This window comes from Palaemon carinicauda, chromosome 20 (genome assembly GCF_036898095.1).
Source record: "Palaemon carinicauda isolate YSFRI2023 chromosome 20, ASM3689809v2, whole genome shotgun sequence".
NCBI lineage: Eukaryota > Metazoa > Arthropoda > Malacostraca > Decapoda > Palaemonidae > Palaemon > Palaemon carinicauda.
The window spans coordinates 6457813-6472081 of NC_090744.1; the positions used below are offsets into that span (position 1 = coordinate 6457813).

At 34.6% G+C, this 14269-nt stretch overlaps 1 long non-coding RNA gene across 1 annotated transcript in view; it reads right to left on the reverse strand.

Moving 5' to 3' along the window:
• Positions 1-1529: 1529 nt before the first annotated feature.
• LOC137660134 (uncharacterized) overlaps positions 1530-14269 on the reverse strand; it is a 14864-nt gene continuing 2124 nt past the window's right edge. The window contains exons 2-3 of the long non-coding RNA XR_011047613.1: positions 7428-7534; positions 1530-1953 (exon numbers count right to left, since the gene is read on the reverse strand). This is a non-coding gene — a long non-coding RNA (uncharacterized lncRNA). The remainder of the gene's footprint in view (positions 1954-7427; positions 7535-14269) is intronic.

Below are 14269 nucleotides of genomic sequence, written 5' to 3' on the forward strand. Positions count from 1 at the left end.
AAAGCAATTAATTTCAATGTACATTCCGAATTTAGTTGTTTACTCTCCTCCATTTCCTCTTCCCCTCACAGGCTCGTCCAACTTTGTAACAAGAAACCCTCTTCGTATTTCTCCTCCCGTGAAATTGCATCAATTCCCTGTCACTGAACAGTTCTGTCGAGGAGGATGACTCATCAAGGATGTATTTCATGTGATACTTTCGGAGTTATTCGAGAGAATCCGAGAATGTCTTCAAGCGATCTTCATTCATTATCCTGTCTCGAGTAATGAAGTGGCAGGCATTCTTATCTTGTTGTTATGTGGCATGTATACAGTATATATATATATATATATATATATATATATATATATATATATATATATATATATATATATATATATATATATATATATATATATATATATATATATATATATATATATATATATATATATATTATATATATATATATATATATATATATATATATATATATATATATACATATATATATATATATATATATATATATATATATATATATATATATATATATGTATATATATATATATGTATATATATATATATATATATATATATATATATATATATATATATATATATATATTCATTTATTTATTTATATATATAAATATAAAACATTATACTTTACAGATTACACTTGTATGTATGTATGTATATATATATATAATATATATATATATATATATTATATATATATATATATATATATATATATATATATATATATATATATATATATATATATATATATATATATATATATACTAGCAGTTTGAATCCTATAGCTTTTAAATCGTTAAGTCCTTGTGGCGGAGTTAAACACTATCAGTAGATTTAGGAGGGGAATAAAATTCGATTTAGTGTCAGTTAATCAACTAGAGTATACGCTTTTGAATACAGATTATCACTCATGTTTGTGATTCCAGATTAGATTTCTTCAGAACTTTCTGTGCAATGTGATATGCTCTTTGAGATTTCGTCTGATTTGAGCTTTATCCTAGAAACATACCTTTGATAAATCACTGGTTTTATTCTAAAATAATATTGATAGTTAATTGTGTTTATTTTTTAATATTTTCAAAGGTGTATACATTGATAATTCTGTCAATATTGGGGATGCGATAGTTCCTCATTATTTACTACTGAAGCTATTAGCATTTTCTTTGCTAATATATATCTCTTATTTTCTATAGGTTGACGATATATGAAATGATATAAATTTCTTTTCTGTTCTTTCTATGTAAACAAGAATTTTCTTCCCTTCTCTACTTTCGAAGTCTTTCTATGTATCTTCCAATAATCATAATTTATTCTACTACAATCAAATTGACTACTGCTACTTCTAGTTACAGTTTATACTAGCAATTCAGGCTCAATTCAATGGAGATTTTAATAAAAGAAAATTTTAAAGATGATTAAGATTGTGGGATAAATAAATAAAAAAGTGTTAGTTTTGGCTGAACATTGTTGGAACTTTGTTTTGGAAATGTAAACAATGGATGAAAGTTTGAAGAGAGAGAGAGAGAGAGAGAGAGAGAGAGAGAGAGAGAGAGAGAGAGAGAGAGAGAGAGAGAGAGAGAGAGAGAGAGAAATTATATTAGCTTTCTAATACTTAGTAATACTATTTAAAACCTTAAAAATACTGAATTTCCTTCACAAATATTCAGAATTGTAAGGGTCTTCTACTACTTCATTAAAATTTGATGACGGACTGGTCACTTCTGCAAGACTATTTGGTGCTCCTTTTGAATCAGATTTTGATATAATTCGTCGATTATTTTGCCTTCCTCGGAAGATTTCTGGAATTCCTTTGTTGTAGCAAATCCGAGATTGTTCGCTTCTGATCTTCATGATAAGTGTACCCTTGCAGTTTGATTTTCTGTGTTGAGCAGGAGGTATAGATTATTTCCTCTTTTGATGATTCTAGTCTGAAAAATCAATGAAAAATATTAATTTTACAGATATATGTTCGATTAAAATATTTTACTGTACTCTTCAATATCAAGACTAATCTTTAAGTTTTAAAAAGATTCCTGAAGACTAAAATTACTGCTAGATCTTTGCTGAGAAAGCATCTATAACGTTTAAAATGCTTCTAGAAGACTAAAATTACTGCCATATACTTTTAATAAAATGTTCTAAGAACACATGATTAACGATAAAAAATGGCAAGCAAGACAACCGAAAGTATCTTGTAAAGTGAAAAGTATTGCCTTCTAAATGCTAACAAGTTAATACTTCACCTCAATAATCTAATGACTGGCCTCTGGTAATCCACTGACTAACAGCAGCTCCCCAAATCTTCAAATTACTGCCTGCAATTTTCTTCAAGAGATTATAAATCGTAGTTCCTAGATAAAACATTCTACTTTACACCACAGAGGAAACCTGGTCAAATACACACAACTCAATAGAATATTTATATAAAAAAGTTATGGATAAATTCTAAGCAAAATTAGGTTTTACTGACAATGTAAGAGTTTCAGATGTAGGATATTTCTTAGTATACAATAGTGCTGTGGAAATGAATAATTAATGAAAAAGGGCTACTTCCTAAATTTATCAAGTAAATGTATCACTCTCATAATTGAAATGACTTAATAAATTTATTATATGCTGCATGGATCCTCCATAACCTAACTCCAGCCATCTGTACCAACTGTGTGTCACACAATTGTACATAATTCCTTTTGTATTTATTATGCTTGTATCTTCGCTCTTCCCTCGCACTAAAACGAACATGAAAATTCATGTCTGCTGTTTTGCTCTGTGACATTGTCTGTCTCTCGAACATGTTATGTCCTGTTGCCTTGAGGTTTTGTATATAAAGGAGAGTGTTCCTTAATAAACAACTCAGTTGATTGCATCCTGCCTTTGAGTCACAACCTTCTCCCTCCTTCGTCACATTGGTGACCCCAGAGTGACTCGCTCCTCCCGCCTCCCCCCCCCCCCCCCCTCCACCTCTCACCGTTACTATGACGCCCTCAACGCATACCTTCTGCAGCAGTACTTGCCGTCACCAGCCTCCCGTATAGCAACGCCTTTTCAGCTCTCTCAACAACCGTTGGGGGACCAACGGGCTTTGCTCTCCCTCGGGAAAAGGACCAGTATCACTCGCCTGCAACCTGCCGCAGACAGCTCTCCTCGTGAGGTGAACCTACTTCGTACCCTTATGGACAGCCACTTCATGACCTTCAAAACCTCCTTCAACGCCTCCACTTGTGACGAAGAGGACACCTATTCAACTTCAACCGAAGTTGACGTGAATGCTGTAGGACATACACGCCTATGAATGCCGTAGGACATATACGCCTATGAACGCCATAGACCTATGAATGCCGTAGGACATACACGCCTATGAATGCTGTAGGACACACTCGCCTATGAATGCCGTAGGACACGCCTATGAATGCCGTAGGACACACTCGCCTACCCCGTGACGAGCCGGAGTGGCAACACAGCCACCCCTCATCCACCACTCACTCGCACCCCAACCATCGACTTCTACAGCCACTCACTGCCGCTAATCGGCGCAGTTTTTACTACTACCTCTCCAGATTCAGGGCACCTATTTGACATGTTCAGTATGTCATTTTTAGAGGGGGAGCCATGTACCAACCATGTGTCACACAATTGTACATAATTCCTTTTGTATTAATTATGCTTGTATCTTCGCTCTTCCCTCGCACTAAAACGAACATGAAAATTCATGTCTGCTGTTTTGCTATGTGACATTGTCTGTCTCTCGAACATGTTATGTCCTGTTGCCTTGAGGTTTTGTATATAAAGGAGAGTGTTCCTTAGTAAACAACTCGGTTGATTGCATCCTGCCTTTGAGTCACAACCTTCTCCTTCCTTCGTCACACATCCTATGATAATTTATACGAGTGGATCTTTTTTGGTAAACCTTCAATCAATGAATTGGCCAATTCTACTTATCTTGCATTGATCTAAGGATCATCATCTCTCTCTCTCTCTCTCTCTCTCTCTCTCTCTCTCTCTCTCTCTCTCTCTCTCTCTCTCTCTCTCACACACAATTATTTCATTGAAGAGATTGAACGGTTTGGTTTTTGGCTTACGGGTTATACTTTATTGATGGACTAACCCAAGGTCTATAGATTAAGGTGGTCTTCTTAACCCCGACCAAAAATATGACTCTTCTGCGCAGGTACAGACTGTGACGTAGGCAGGACCTATAGGTGCGGCCAAGGTCAATAGACTATTTCCACCCAAGCATACCAAAGGTCGATCACCCCTTGACCGGGCAGCTGTTTACAAGCAAACGTGGTGTACGCTTCCGCCTTGCTGATTAAAGCTGTTTTATATATAACAAAATGTCCAGTAATTGTGCACTTTTCGGATGCTTCTCATATAGAAGAAAAAGTAAGGATCTCAATTTTCATAAATTCCCTAAGGACACCACTAAAAGTCAATTTTTTAATAATTCAATTTTAATTTTAATCAGATACTTCCAGGATGGTAAGAGCCGAAAAAAGAGGACAGAAACGACTTGTAGATGAAATCCTTAGTCAAGAGCACGACGAAACAGGGAAGATTTTTGTACTAAAAGTCAAATCGGTGCCCACGATTGAAGATTTGCAACGTATAATTGAGCAACTGGAGAAGGAGAGAGATGATATCAAACGGAAGTGGAAAGAAATGAGGTAAAGTGGAAATGTGAAAAAGAGCAGTGGGAAGTTAAAGAAAGCTATTTTGCTACTGAAAGGGCTAAATGGGAAAATGAAAAAGCTAAAAGGTTGGATAATAACGTCAAGTGGAAAAAAGAAAAGGAAAACTGGGAAAAAGAGAAAACAGCGATGTACGTTAAGTTTAATGAGATGTATGCATCAGCAACAGCTGTAGTAAAAGCTAATTTAAAGAAATACTTTTCACCCAAACAAGTAGCATGTCTTGTAACTGGAAGTAATATTAATACTTGGGAAGACGATGTTATCAACAAAGCCTTAACGTTACGCAGTTTGAGTCTAAAAGCTTATAAGTTTTTAAGAGAAGAGTGGAAATTACCTTTTCCTTCTTTATCAACTTTATATCGCTGGTCAAGTAAGATAGCTGTAGAACCTGGCATTTTGGAATCGGTAATCCACTTATTCAAAATAAAATCGGGTTCAATGCTGGAACACGAGCGTCTGTGTGTAATTTCATTTGACGAGTGCAGTGTTGCACAAATTTGGAGTTACGATAAAGGCGCGGACACTTTGTATGATCCTAAATCCAAAGTACAATGCGCAATGATCAGAGAACTTACGACTTCCTGGAAACAAATTATTTATTATAATTTCGACAATAACATGAACAAAGATCTCCTTTTTAAATTGATTATTCGGGTTGAGAAACCTGGGTTTCCTGTAGTAGCCATGGTTAGTGACTTAGGATCAACAAATATCAGTTTGTGGAATTCCTTAGGCATTGATATAGACAATTCTGCATTTGTTAACCCTGCTGATGATAATAGAGAAATACATGTGTTTGCCGATGCACCGCACCTAATAAAATTCATTAGGAATAATTTTCTTGATCATGGATTTGTATTGTCAGGAGATAGGTTTGCTCTTTGTGGTTCAGTCAGGGAGTTAATTATGAAAAACAAAAGTGATCTACGGACAGCACATAAACTCTCTGAAAAGCACATCAATGTTACGGGTATGCAACGCATGAATGTTGAACTAGCGGTGCAGTTACTGTCCGAAACAACATATAAAAATGCCTTCAGCACTCCGGTAACAAAGGTCTGCTTGAAGATAAGCATTGGGAAACCACAACTCAGTTTATATATCTTGTAGATACCTGGTTCGATTTATTCAATTCCCGAGTACCTTGTGATAGGAAGCCATCAAGAAATGCCTATGGGATGAGTCTGGACCTACAAAATAAAACGTAGCAAGATGTGATTCGAGTATCTAAAGAAATGAAAGTAATTAAAAGCAATAGGCTCTATCATTTCCAAAAAGGCTTAATTATATCGTGCAATTCTTTAATGAAGCTGCTGATAATGGTCAAAGGAGCGACAGATAAATTGACTGATTTATTTAGCGAGTATTTTAAAAGCAATGATATCCCATTACCATACAAAGCGATTCAATTTTTTGTTAGATGTACATTTTTTAGAATTCGTGTTTTAAATAGGAATATTAGTTCATCAAGAAAAGCGCAGAATAAAATGAAAAAGCTCGCAACGTGATATAAAACATAACTGAAATATATATTGTGTATATATCATTATTTATTTTAAGAATTTAAACTGTCTGTTGCTCGACAAATTTCAGTTATTTACATCATCAAATATTTGTTTGGTTGTTTGAGTGTAATAAAGTTATGTATTTGTAATCTTACTTTTATTATCCTATAAGAATAAAATATAAATCTTCGAAAAGATTGAAAAATACAAAGCATGGTTCCTTTATTTTCTTATGGAAGTTCCACAGGTTACTCAGCCACGGTTAAGTCTGAGTGACGTCATCATTCTGACTGCCCCGACTCCCACCATCCGGCTACCTGCACTAAGGTGGCCTAAGAAGACCTCCTAAATCTATAGACCTTGGACTAACCTATCCAACACTATTAAAAAAACAACCTGGTTTTACCGGAGTCATGTCTTTAACATTACTAAGAAAACAATGTTTTTTGCTAATGCTTGATACTAAAAAAAAAAAAAAAAAAAAAAAAACTGTTCTTTTGCTGATGCTTAATACTAAAAAACAATGTTTTTGGCTAATGCTTGTTACTAACAAAACAACTACTGTTTTTTACTAATGCTTAACCAATGTTACCTAAAATAAAAAAAGATCTATCCTACTTTATCATTTAATCATATAATCCAGCCTTTGTCCACCATTGGTTTCCTGGAGATTAGAGAGAAACAGCATACGTGTGTACAACCCAGTGGGTGAAGTCAAAAGTGGCTTTTGTGCGCTGATAGTTATCATTCAAGTTCCAGCCAAGCTGAAATAATACTCCCACTAAAAGATGAAGATTTGTATTTGTGTATGAACAAACAGAAATCCAACACAATACTAATCTATTGGCAATCAAATCCCATCTTAATTCATTAATAATCTAATACTACTTAGTCTTGTAATAAGAGCACTAATAACCTGTAACCTCCTTCAGTGGGCAGAATCTAGAATTAGTCAACCTATCAATTGTCAATGCAGTACAGATAGAAGACAATCCTAGTGCAATCTTCTAACAAGTGAATTCTGCCGTGAATAGCTAAGAATAAAACTATTTTAATTAAATTTTCCTCAATCCACAAACTTTGACCATTTTTAATCATCATAATACATAAAAGGTTAAATCCAATATCAATTTGACCTCATTCTACGAAAAACGACATTTTTTATACTATTCAAATCTAATAAACATTGCTCTTTATTAACCTTACCTTTAGAATTCCAGTTACTACAGCTAGCTAGTTTTCATACACAATGCTTTCATTGAAGTGCAGCAAAATTACAAGCCTTCAACTTTGTCTCATTGCTCCTGATAAACCTGATGTAAAAAAAAAAAACGTGTAAATATTTCAAAGTCTTCCACCATTTTGTAGAGTTATATTGCAGAATTTAACATGAATTTCTTGCATTTACAATTATCTAAAAGGACATTAAAAAAATCTATTGATTAGTATTAATGGATAGTCGATCGTGAGTTTAGTTTTTTAAGAATATATGAATATCTATTGCCAGATAATTTTCAATGGACAATACTCATCACCTACTTTCTATAATTAGAAAATTATTATTAGCTCAAACCATTACAGGTAATTGCTACGTTACTCATCCCCGTGAATGGTACAATTATAATGGATTCACAGGGGGAAGCAGTATTTTACAGGAGGGGATATAAAACAAAATTTTATGTATTACACTATGTACGATTGATAAATGGTAAGTATAAATCACACTAAAACCAGGTTTAAAAACACATAGCACAATTGTATCTTAGGAAACCTAGGTTTTGGGTGGGGAAAACAGAGTGAAAGACTAGGATGCATCATGTCTTAACCACACCCACCTAACCTAGCCTAGGGTAATTGGTGGTTGTCCTCATTGATTGGAGTCTTCAACCCTTGTAACTTTCTCTTTTCTTAATGATTCTTTCACCTCGTAAACATTATATAGAACTTGATTACACCACACTTGCTTTAATCGAATGCCATTATAACTAGATTGTATTCTCCTAAAGTACTTGTTACATACATTTTAGTCAATGAGTAAATGAAGAGGACCTTACAATTACATAATTTTTCCACACAAAAACCTTCTATTAATATATCAGCCATTACTTACTTACTTTTTACTTTTAGGGGTTTATTTCTCGCCCTCCACCAAACACTAAAGGTCTGTTCAGGCGGGCCTTGGTGTGTGAAAAAATAATTCCTTTCCAGTTAATATTTTTCTCTGTATCGTTATCAGTTATTTCGCTAGCATTTGTATTCAGGCTTAATAGTTTTCAGGTCACTATTATAACACTTTCTAAAAAGATAAGTCTTCAGGTTTTTCTTGAAGGCTGCCACATTTGTGCTATTCTTGACATCGAGTGGAAGGTCGTTAAAGAGTCTCGGTGCAGCATAACTGAACGTTCTTCCTCTTATTGCATGATTCACACTAATTTCGAATAGTCTATGTGGGTCATCTGCATGTCTAACTCTTACAGCGGCGCTGGTAGCTTCAGGGTAGGGGACCAAGCAATCACGAAGATATTTAGGCTTATCACTTGTAAGTGCTTTGAGAGTCAACAAGCAAATTTTAAATTCAATTCTAGCCTTAACAAGTAACCAATGTAGATCGATCAGTGCAGGAGTTATTATCTCCCGAAATTTAATGCCTTTTATCAGTCTAGCCGCCCGGTTTTGCACATTTTGAAGCTTTCTTAGTAGTGTATTGGGCAATTTGTAGTACAGAGAATTGCAATAATCAAGCCTTGATATTACATGACTCATCACTAAAATTTTTGTACTGCCCTCTGTTAAATATTTTCTAATAAATGCTATGTTTCTCAGGTGATAATTACACACTTTCACTGTGTTTACAATTTGGTCCTTCATTGACAAATTACAGTCTATCAGTACACCCAAATTTTTCACAACAGGCACAATCCCAACATCAGCATCACCAATTTTTATACTTTGAATTAACTGGTAATTCTTCAAAGCCACCCTTGTGCCAAAGAACATACATTCTGTTTTATCATCATTTAATTTGAGCTTTTTCCTCTGCATCCATGTTTTTATTTCAGTCATTATCTCATCAATTTTCTTCCCTGTATCTTGTGTTGTTGAAATTGAGAGGTAAAACTGAGTATCATCTGCATATAGTTTAAAACCCACTTTTTGTTTTTTCAAGATGTGTGATAGCTCGATAGTATATATGTTAAACAAGATAGGGCCCAGGACACTACCCTGTGGTACACCCTTCATAAGAATTCTCTCATTGGATCGGTATCCAGAAACTTCTACAATAGTCTTCCTGTTCACTAAGTAACTTCGCAAAAATTTCAGTGCTTCCTGAGTCACTCCAATAGACTTTAAGTCGTCAAGTAAGTACTCGTGCACAACAGTGTCAAAAGCAGCACTAAGATCTAACATAATTAAAATTCCACACTTTCCCCCATCAAGAAGACCTATCATATCATTCATTATTGAGCACAAAGTAGTTTCTGTAGAATGATTAGTTCTGTAGGCCGATTGATTTTCCGGGAATACCTCTAACTCGTCAATATGCGCCCATAATTGCTCACTTATGACTTTTTCAATAAGATTTGACATGTAGGATAAATTTGAAATGGGCCTATATGAATTTAGCTCGTTTACATCACCTTTCCCTTTGTAAATTGGTTTGATCAACGCAGTTTTTTCACAGCTAGGAAAACAGGATTGTGATATACTTAGGTTAATTATGTTCAGGTAAATATTATATACGACTTGTTTGTTTGGAGCTTCACTTATTGAACTGTTTAGGAAAGGGTCGTTTCCACAATATGTATTCTTCATCTCTCTCATAACCTTTAACAAGTCGCACATATTTATTTCCTTAAATTTTATCAACTTCTTTCCCTCCTTCACTGGCATAGCTGACTGTCCTTCCAAGTGATTTTGGGGGAAGCCTCTAAGATTTTATCAATTTTTTCACTAAAGAATATAGCAAAACTCTCTGCACAAACATTGTCAGGCAAGACATATTTTTCTTTAATCCCATCAAATCATCAAGGTTTTTGTGAAAGTCCTTCATGTTATTGGTTTTTTTACATTCGCCGTTGTAGAATTTTCTTTTTGTTTTTTCTAACAGGATGTTAAAAGTCATTTCTGGCTTTATTATATAGATTTCTGGCTTGTAAGGATTTGGCTCTTTTCCATCTACCTTCCATCTTACGTCTGTGTCTAGCTCACTATTATACCATCTAACATTTTCGCGTACCACTATTTGTTTGTTCTTTATGGGACACATGGTATCGTACATTTTTCCAAAATTGTCATTGTATTTCCTGGTATAGCACCCAACACATTCTATGTCTACCATATGTTCACATTGTGTGTTCACACAAGACATTTGCGCTACACTGGCTTCAATAAAATTCTCAGCATCAAAATTTTCCCGTTCCCTATATGTGATCCATTTTTTCAATACTCTGGTACAATTTATATTAACATTAAAGGTGATGAGTTTATGTGTTTTTGAGATCTCAAAGTCTGGTTCCACTTCAAGGTTTTTTATTAGGTCTGAGTCTTTTCCACATATGACCAAGTCGAGTGTATGACCACCTACTGACGTTGATACCAAAACACTGTTTATTAAATTAAACATCTCAAATACTTCCTTGAGTTCTTTAGCCTTATTATCATTTTCATCATCTACCCAACAGTTGAAGTCTCCACCAATTAATGTATTTTTAATATCGTCCACCACACCCACAAGAATACTAAATTCTTCAATGAATTTAGTCATATTACTCGCTGGTGGTCTATATAATGATATTATATTCAATACCTTATTGTTTCTTGTCAGTTTTAAACAGATATATTCAAACGTTTCAAATACTATTTCATTCATGATAGAAACCCTAGAGAAAGTTTTCGAAACAAAGACACCCACTCCTCCTCCAGTTTTGTCCTTTCTTGGTATGTGGTAGATATCATGAGTACACGGCGTCATCTCCTGAATCTTTGAGTTATCACTAATATTTCCCTGCAACCAAGTTTCCGTTAATAAGCATAAATCTAATTCCATTTCGTTAATAAGATTTCTAATCTTTATGGTTTTATTCCCCACCGATTGAATATTTATCAGACTACACTTAACCAATGGGCTAGACTCCATGATCGGTTCTATTTTTTATCCTGGTAAGCTCCTCCTTGTATACTTTACAGTTATCGTCATATGTCTTATGATTCGTATCATTGTAATTCTTCATTGTGCAGTTATGACACTTTAACGTATTTACAGTACAATCCGTGGTTCGATGATCCTGGCTACACTTGGCACATACCTGAGTCTTGCTACAATTTTCAGCAGTATGACCAAATTCCTGGCATTTATAACACTGAAATACATTGTAGGAATCATAGATTTTACAGCATCCTCCAAGCGTGGTATATACTCTATCATCTCTTTTACGGAAGACTTTCCTGATAGTTGGACTACACTTTATAATGACGTGTAATTTACCGCTTTGTCTTGATCTAAACTTCCTGATCAATTTAAAGTCTTCTTCATTTTCACATATATCATTCAACCATTCATTCTTCTCCATTATACTGGCAATTATATCATCTTCATTTTCATCAATATTGCAGACCTTGATCTTCGGTTTAAGTAGATCCTTTTTATCTACTTCTACCTTAATGTCATTCTTGACCTCTTCTAAGTAATTTTTAGCCTTTTCTAACCCAGTTTTATCCGCAAAATTAACTACCAAGTGGCCTTGTTTAGAGGTTTTGACCTGTTCGACATTCGTGGTTATCTTCTTCATGATAGTTTTCTTGATATCTGAAGCCTTCTTATTTTCCTCCGTAGATTTTATAACCAAAGTGTTTCTTGATTTCAACTTACTTGCATATGTAGTCTTGGTCACATTCTCTTTTTCGTATTCCATAAGTTTCTCTTTCAGCTCAACAATTTCTTGACGCATATCAGTGTATTGAGCAGTTATCATATCCATAAAACAAGACATCTGTTGTTGTACATTTACCTTCATCTCTGCTATGTTGATGCTTAGTCTCGTCATGTCATCAACACATGCAGTCTCAACACATTTTGGACATTTATAAATGATGTTCCTGCTTTTTAAAAGAGTACTTGTACCATCCCTTAAATTAGAGCAATCTACTTCATCATGGTACCATCTTCGGCATTGATCGCATTGTATCCCATCATCTACATAGGACTCACTGTGCCCACACATGCCATGATTGCCTCCGTCATCACATTCTTCATAAGCTGCTGCCATTATATTTTCCTCTTTTCCTTGGAGTACCGTGTCGATTTCAGTCACAAATAGATCGAGATCATTCATGGGATTACGTTTTCCTTTTCGTTTTCTAAGGAAGGACATATTGAATCATTTTTCAATGAACTTTTCAAGTAGCCCCACCCCAACGCAAAAATGCTGGGTCAGGCCTTTCACTACAGACCTCACATACAAGGAAACCACTGATTTTAGCACTATATTTCACTAATATCAATACTAGCAAACACCCACAAAGAGATTTTTCATAGTATAAACAACGAGATACACAATGATTCCGTTTAAAGCCAGATTCGATACAGAGCATTGAAACACACGTCCACACCCGTCAGACACATTAAGGAACTCCTTACACAAATTGCTGTTACATAAACATTTCTGAGACCTAAGGCATAAAATTTTCAGAAGCTTCGCTTAGTTCAAAAGGTCAATCAACGAATATGTTAAGAGAAATGTATAAAAACGGTCCTTCACCCATATAACAGTAGCATAAGCACAATTATTCACACGTGATTTATAAAGCAGCGAAAAGATTGAGACAACAGTTCTTTTAATATTTTTGTGACTTTTTAAGTTATCCTCTTGCTCTTTAAATTTATAACAAAATCTGCCAAAAACAGTAAAAACACTACCTCATCTTACACCTAAATCCAGTTTTGATAAGTTATGATCCAGTTACCAAGAGTTATGCTGTGAATCTTTGTTAATTGTGGGATGTACAGTAAAGCTTTGATTATTTGAGTTAAATTTTGAACAGGAATTTGTGTCTTGTGGTTGGCTAAGTTGGGATATACATCCATAATTTGATTTTATCTTAAGTATTGTATGTCAGGTTGGGTTACATGTTCATAATTTGATTATATCTACAGCATTGTAAGTCACATTAGATAGTGGGGAATGTTGTTCTTTGTCTGGCAAAGTAAGGATCCAGCCTCCTAGGTTAGGTTAGGGTTAGTACACATTCCTGCAATTCTTGTTAAGTGGTAATGTAGGTAAGGGAACTGAATCTTGTTTAAACATATGAGGCAGTACCATTTTTGTTTTATATAATACACAGTACTATGGAGTAATGTCTTGAAAGGGTTGCCTTGGATTCTATATCTGGACCATGAATTTAGTTGCAGTGTATAACATTGTAGGCTAGATTATGGGAAGATCAGGTCAGCTGTATGTACCCACCTAACCTGATTTAATTTGCCTTCTCTTAGGTCTCACTAGGTGGGGGAAGAGTTCAGGTTAGCTAGGTAAGGACCTGTTGCCTAGGCTAGGAGAGACATTTTTTTTCGGTGTATCCATATACATTGTAAATTTATTTTTGCAATCCTACGTAATGAGCGGTGAATTCTGATGTAAAGACTATGGTTAAATTTTGTCTCCACCCCCACCTACATTCTAATATATATTTTTCTCGAGTAAATCACAAGACAAAAATTTCTCCAATACACTATCCATACAAATGCATATGACAAAAAATAATCAAATGACTATGATATTTCTCCTATTTGTTGTTGATGTGTCCAATTTCAACGATGAATATCTATTGTTACGTTCGTATGTTTGTTTCAACTCATCTTTATTCCCTCCCATTGCTCACTGGAAATTTTCACGACTCCATGTCACTTTGTACACAAATTGCAATGTAGTTGATTGCTACAAGTGGTTACCTTATAAATACCATAGAAAATTGTATTTATCTTAATAAGCAAATTTATTAGAACTTAGAGCCGATCATATATACTTATACGAGGCACATTTGCAAATTAA